Source organism: Centruroides sculpturatus, unplaced genomic scaffold (genome assembly GCF_000671375.1).
Source record: "Centruroides sculpturatus isolate CEXI.00-Female unplaced genomic scaffold, Cexi_2.0 scaffold2011, whole genome shotgun sequence".
In the NCBI taxonomy this organism is placed as follows: Eukaryota; Metazoa; Arthropoda; class Arachnida; order Scorpiones; family Buthidae; genus Centruroides; species Centruroides sculpturatus.
The window spans coordinates 61,283-68,425 of NW_019392608.1; the positions used below are offsets into that span (position 1 = coordinate 61,283).

At 26.8% G+C, this 7,143-nt stretch overlaps 1 protein-coding gene across 2 annotated transcripts in view; it reads right to left on the reverse strand.

The window, feature by feature from the left end:
* LOC111617654 (acyl-CoA:lysophosphatidylglycerol acyltransferase 1-like) overlaps nucleotides 1-6,637 on the reverse strand; it is a 59,310-nt gene extending 52,673 nt beyond the window's left edge. The window contains exon 1 of one of the 2 annotated variants that reach the window (XM_023358927.1): nucleotides 6,551-6,637. The gene's annotated coding sequence lies outside the window, so the exon portion shown is untranslated. Of the gene's footprint in view, nucleotides 1-5,306; nucleotides 6,211-6,550 lie in introns of those variants that run through there. The other variant, XM_023358928.1, reaches the window with a different exon arrangement.
* Between the last annotated feature and the right edge of the window lie 506 nt (nucleotides 6,638-7,143).

Consider the following 7,143-nt stretch of genomic DNA (forward strand, 5'->3'; position numbering starts at 1 on the left):
TACAGTAATACCCCGAACTTACGCGATAGGTGGGACCGAGCGATAACCGCGTAAGTCGAATTCGCGTAAGTCGGGGTATAATTTTGCATATAAATACATACAAATAACACAAAATAAATTGTAGCTATATGTCGAACACGTCCGAACATGTAAGCCGAACAATAGTGTGGGGGGAAATGAGTAATTAAGAGTTGCGTGGCGCTCAAACAAAAGACGAATCGACGAGATTTGAAAATCGCGTAACTCCGAATTCGCGTAAGTCGGGGTAGCGTAAGTCGGGGTATTACTGTAATCAAATCAATCACATACAAAATAAACTGGGAAGGAATAATCTGTAATATTATTATAGCCTGATGTAATCAGGCAATTGTTCAGCATTAACTGGAGAAGAGTTTGTATTAAGTCCAAATGCATTTCTAGTCTTATAAGAATAGAATTAAGTAATAAACATTGTCCCACAATTGTCTACATAATGCAAATTTCCTTAAAATTTAGATATTCCAATAAATTATTTTAAAATAAAATACTAATCCAAACGATTGCTGTAATTAATCAGGCAATTATTTTTGGTACTATCATTTCTTATCTAACTTACTGCAAATCTTATCTAAATCAATAATTATAACTAAATTATTATAATTATTCATTTCAATAAGAGATGGTGCCTAACGTCTACCTCTAATACCAAATTGCTTAATATCTATTAGTAGTAGCAAAATAAATAGCCCAATTAATTATGGCAATTGTTTGGATTAATATTAATACAATCAAGCTTTGAAATGTTTATATATACTTAAAATAAAATTCTGTTGATTGTGATGTTACTCTTCAAGTATTTCAAAAAATAGAAAATATTTTTCAACACTGAAGTACAACTTTTTTTTTTAAGTATAATTTTCCTTTTTTTTTTTATCACACTGACTGGTATAGATTTGTTTTAAGACAGAACTGACTGTGCATATCTAATCAGAGAACGTCTTCAGCATCCAGGTTTTAACCTGAAGCTAGAATCAGTGGATTCTGAAAACATTTGTTTCATCTTCCATGTTTTACTGGATGCTGAAGAGGTTCTGTGATTAGACATTAATACATTTCGAATAATAGAGAAGTATATTTTTTGTTTTTGTGACTGAGCATATATTCATATGCAGTATATATATTAACTATGAAATATATTTATTGTATTCATAACTAAATATAATTAATTATGAGTTTAAGATAATTTAAACTTCATCATGAGACTTCATTTTCCGTTGTATGAATTTCAATTATTAGTTATATAACTACAGGTTATAGCTAATCATACATCAAAAGAAAAGAGCTATCTAATTACATTTAAATGTTTGTTTACTATGGAACTTATTATAAAGCATACAAACTTAATTAATTACTAGTATAGTATAAACATAAGCTTTCAAAGAATATAATAATAATTACATACAATTAATCAAAAAATTGTAGAAAAAACAAAGTTGTAACTAATCAAGATAAAAGATTAGCATTTGGATAGAAGGGAAAAAAAATCATAACAAGATCTGCACATTATGAAATACACAATTTTTTGTAAGTTAATTAATGAACAATTAAAATTAAAAACTAAAAACAAGGCCAAAATCACATTAATATTTATGATTGTTACTGTTTTCCACTTATAAATTCAACTAAATTATAGTGGAAAATAAGTAACAGCTGCAAAAATCAAACAATTCCATTTCACTTTTCTTTTTGAAAATTTAATGTTCAAAAGATAAGAAAATTCAAAGTAAATTATTACAAATAATTACAAGCATCTTACATCAGATATTAAACCTGTTTTACAAAGTCACGTGGTTGGCATCAAATCAACACTTCATATATTATGAGAGATTTAAAAAAAAAAACAGTTAAAAAACTTTAAAATGTGCTGAATTACTAAAAATATCTTAATAGATAAAATATATATCCTTAATTCAGAATAGGAAATCTAAACAACTTTTTCCATTCTTAAGCATAATTTATAGATATTATCACAAAGTAATATCTATAAATCATGTCAATTAATAAATATTTCTTAGATAAAATATTTTTAAATTAAAGGAAAGATTAATAAATATGTATAAAGTACAAAACATAGAGGCAATTTTGAAAAATATATATCAACATTGTATAAAAGTTTATAATTTACAACTGCTTAGATTAAATATTCCTGATTAAATGATAGCAATATAATTCAAATACCATACTTTAATGGAAATTTAAGTATAAATTTATACTATTTTTAATATAAGCTTTTATAAGAATTAAATTTACCTATGACTAATTTACTTCTATTGATTTCCAAATTATAAATGATGCAATCTAAAGATAAAGCTTCAACTTTAGTATTCTTTAAAATTGTTTCATGGATTATTTAAATATTTATAACCATAAAATTATAATAAATATAATATTTTTCTAGCAGAAAAACATTTTTAAATATTTCCACATAAATATGATGTTAAAAATATATCACACAAATATAAAAAAGACCTGGCAGCTTAATTTCAGGAACAAAAACCATCCACTGGACTTAATTCAAAATCAAAATTTCTAATCTAACTTAATACTTTCATACTTCAATATGCAAACCCAACAGAAAAACAACATAATCTGTATGTCAGACAGTAGATTTTATTCATTCTCAACACATTTACATAACAATTTCAATGAATAATTACATACTTTTGCCGGTAAATTTTATTTAACTTAGTAATTTTGATTTTCTTATACATTAGTCGTCATCTGATCAAAAACTTATTAAAAAAATATATATTCTTTCATTCAATTCACAGTAAACAAACATTCAAGACAAAGTTCCGTTAACTTAAAATGTAGCATACATAAATAATATTTAAATATTTATTTATTTTCAATATGTTTTTGGAGCATTTACTGACATTTGTTAACAGAATTATGATTTTAAAAAAATGAAAAATTTTCTAAAAATATTTCTGGATAAATATATTTAACCTTTATAAATGTTTGCATTTAATGAAGAGTAACTTAAAATCATAGAATTAAAATTCAATTTTTCTTCAATTGAAATAAATTATTTTATTTTAAATGAAAAAAAAAACCATTCAGTTTATATAATACTTAGTTTTTGTTAATTTTTTCTAGTTATTATAAATTAAAATATGTGTTTTTAATAATAAATTTTTCATACCTGTCAAAATCAATATGAAATATTACTGGTAATATGAAAGTGAAAGTAATTAAACTCATCAATCAAGCTAATTCCTCTGTAATTAATAGAAAACTTCATTCAGATTCTGGTAAAGTAGTCAAAACATCTGTTGAATTAGATATTTTTGGACTAAAAGTGTCTACATTTACACAATAAACATTCAAAATGATTTCTTTAGAAAAACAATCAACTTAAAAAAATCTAAAAAATTGTTTATTTTAAATTACGTAAATTCCTCAACTTATCTACTCTTGGTTTAACGACATTTTCCTAATAAAAATTTAACTATACACTTGATTATAAAGTAAAATAAAATTTAAACACTTTATTTTACTTTACATTCCTGGTTAGAGTAAACACATCATAAAGTTTTAATCAACTGATGATTTATTCTAAACATTCATTTTAATTAAAGAAAAGGAATTTAGTGAAATATAGAAATAATTTATTTTTTGTATATTACAAAACCTGAAAATTCTTCTTAATCATTTATTCTTTCTTTATAATTAAATTATAACATTTATTTAAACATTAACTATTCAGAAGGCAATCAACCTACAGCCAGTTGTTGTTATAATACGGAAGAGCAACTTTAGAGTTGTTCTTCAAAATTTGTCATTTTTCCTTTATACAATAGATGGTAAAAATCCAGCAGTATTTATGAACAACAGTATACTAAGGATATGATCTCCCTGACACTAGAAGGGTTAGTATTTATACTTCTTTTTAGAGTGAAAATCCTGATTTTAAAAAAATGGACTTAATCTGATTGGCTTCTGAACAGCTCATATATCAATTATGCTCAAATTTTCCTATTCTGTTCAAGAATGACACAGTTGATTTAGTTGATAGATTTTTTTTTGTTTTTATTTAAGATAAATTTACTCCAGTTTCCATGAAAAGAGTGACTTCTAATTGAACCACTGATAGATTCTTGTTTCATACTGATTCACCGTCATTGACACCTACATCTCATTTATGTGCCAGATTACATTTCTACTCACACTCATTAATACTGGAGTGGATTAGAACCTCAGGTCTGACCTGAAGAAGATCCAGCTGAAAGATTGAAAATGTTAGTCATTATCAAGATAATATGCTACTGGAAAATTGTTTAGAATATTCTACAAAGAAGGTTTGGAGCAGATTACATTTGTTGGTATTTATCAGATTTTAATGGATAATATTGTCTAAAGAGAAAGTACTGTAGATATCATGTTTATAACATTGCATTCATTGTAACCAATAATGTAAGTATTCATTAATGCATTCATTAATGCATTCAATAATGCATTCATTGTAACCAATAATGTAAGTAAAAAAGGAAATTAATTCTAATAAGGAAACAGCATTATAATTACTTCTATATTCAGATCCCTGGAACCTGAAGTCATAAGTTAAGCAAAAAGTACTCATATATAGAACTAATTATATGGCTGACTTTAAATTAAGAATTTCAGTTTTTTGGTTAACAGGAAGCCAGAAAATGATTGCATTTAACAAATTATCCCATGCAACTGAGCCAGCTTCAAAAAGCCCACTTGACTGTTTGTGGAGTACTTAATGTTATATAGTTTTAGAAGGTGTGGGGGCTTGCCCCCACCCAGGCGCTAAGGTGCGAGCAATATCGAGCACCAAGGCACATGTAGAATTGGCAGTATACTGACTGATACATGTTAAAAACTGATCTTTGAAGACAAATATCTTGCAAAGAGTTAACAATTCTGGGGTAGTGTGAAACCCCTCATTTAAAGCTTGAATCCTACCCATTGCTGTACATATCAGTTGGCGTCCTGTTAACCAAAAAGTACCAGAGTTTCAATTAATTCCATGACATAAATAGTCTTATATTTAATAACAAATGAATATATCTCTCAAATTCTGACACTTTCTACTTAATTAAATAAATTTTAAATTTGTTTGAAAAGAAAGAGTAATCTGAATCTGAGAGGCAACTCATGAAAATATTCATGTGTTATTAAATATAACAGGAATCAAGGAATTAATTAACTTTTAATCTAATAAAATACTGAAAGAGGATAACTTGATTTATAATTTCTGAACTGAATTGTGAAAATGAATCAAAGACATTCAAACTTACTATTCAAACAATTGTTACCACATTATATAAAATCTTAACAAACTATCTTATTTATTGATGATCAATAAATTTCCATTTATTAATAGCTAGCATCCTACCACAATAAACAATGGCCAAATGGTTGAAGTGATAAGAGATAGCAACTGCTATTCTAAATATCCAGATTTAAAAGTAGATTAGGGCTGCAAAAATTTTTACATGTACATTGATCTATGTACACAAAATCCCAACCTTTGCTCTAAATGCAAAACTGACCGAACCCGTAACGGGCATGAAAATAAAGCAGAAACTAGATACTGCTTGTTTTCTGACTGAACACAATTAAATCATGGACGCCGAATTTCATTACATCTTTAATTTCCTCATCTCATATTACTTAAAATAACAAAGTTTAATCAAAATTAACCGATCAAATTCCGAGAACAGACTCAATTCTATAAACCACCCAGAAGAAACTTCGCTAATACTCCACCTCAATCAAATACATCCAAAAATCTAGCACAGGTTTATAATAAGATAACCAATTTTGTAACAAACCGCTTCCTACGTAAAAAAGAAAACACCTTCCAACTTTAAATATTAAAAACCATTAAACTCGTGACATCACACCGAATTTCCTCGACAAAAAGAAACTCTCTATCAACTTTTTACAACATTATTGAATTTTCTATATATAGAACTTTCGATTTTATCATCCAATAAGGCAGAACACTTTACAATTTTCTCTTTTTCAATCAATATTTTCAAATGAATGAACATTCAACACATCAGAAACATAATTAACAATGCACCCCAAACTAGCTAATTAGTAACTGTTTAATTATAATATTGTAAAATTACATTGTTAAGTAAGAATATAATTAATCAGAAGATTAAAATTTGATATTAAACACATAAAACAGAAAATATCTTTATATAAACAATGTTATCTCCATCACTTCATGTATTGCATCTTAGTGTCTAGACTTTTTTTTTTACCATTGTTAAGGCTTGTGTGACGTATGATAATATTTAAATTTCATTAATTTGTGAGTACATTCATCAAACAAAATGGAAGAATATAAAAGAAAGTGTTTACATTATAACATTCACTCTTGTCATTTTATGTTATATTGATTCATTTCTTGTATATTCGAATAATACATTACCGAAGCGTTATACTCGCTTGTATAATTTATAAATTACATATTTTCTTACGATTAATATTAAAACAAAGAGCAGAAAAAAAATGTATAAAGTGTTACCGGATGAAGCAGCCGACTTTTCTTCCCATCCTAATTTCGTTTCACTTCTCGACGATAGAGGCGCGACACTCGCGATTGATTTAATTTTATCGTCTGGTTTTGTAATTTATTTATTTGTTGTTTTTATTATCGTTTTTTTATTAAAATTTTAAAAGATTGTCGGTTTATTATTTTTTGCGAGTGAAGAAATTTTTTAGAAATATTTCATACGTTCATTTTTTTAACTTTAGAAAATACAGTATTTTTGTTCGTTATTGGATCGTTCGGTTTCCGATTTAAAATTTCGTGAAAATGGCCTCGTTGCCTGATAAAGCGGTTTTAAGAGAACCAATAACACAGTTCGTTTCAAATGAAACAGGTTATCTTATTGGCTTGCTTGTCTGGCCGTATTAAAGCCGTTTTTCTATGCATCGCGCTCAATGTTGTGCAATGTGCGCATTATATAAGAAAATACCTTTAAAAAAACCTTATAAAATTCTCTCTCCCACTTTGTGTGTGTATAATAAACGAAGATAAGAGGTATCAACTTTTCGTGAGGAAAATGGAACAAGTAAAAGCATACACAATTCATGTTTAATGCACAGTAGTGTTTT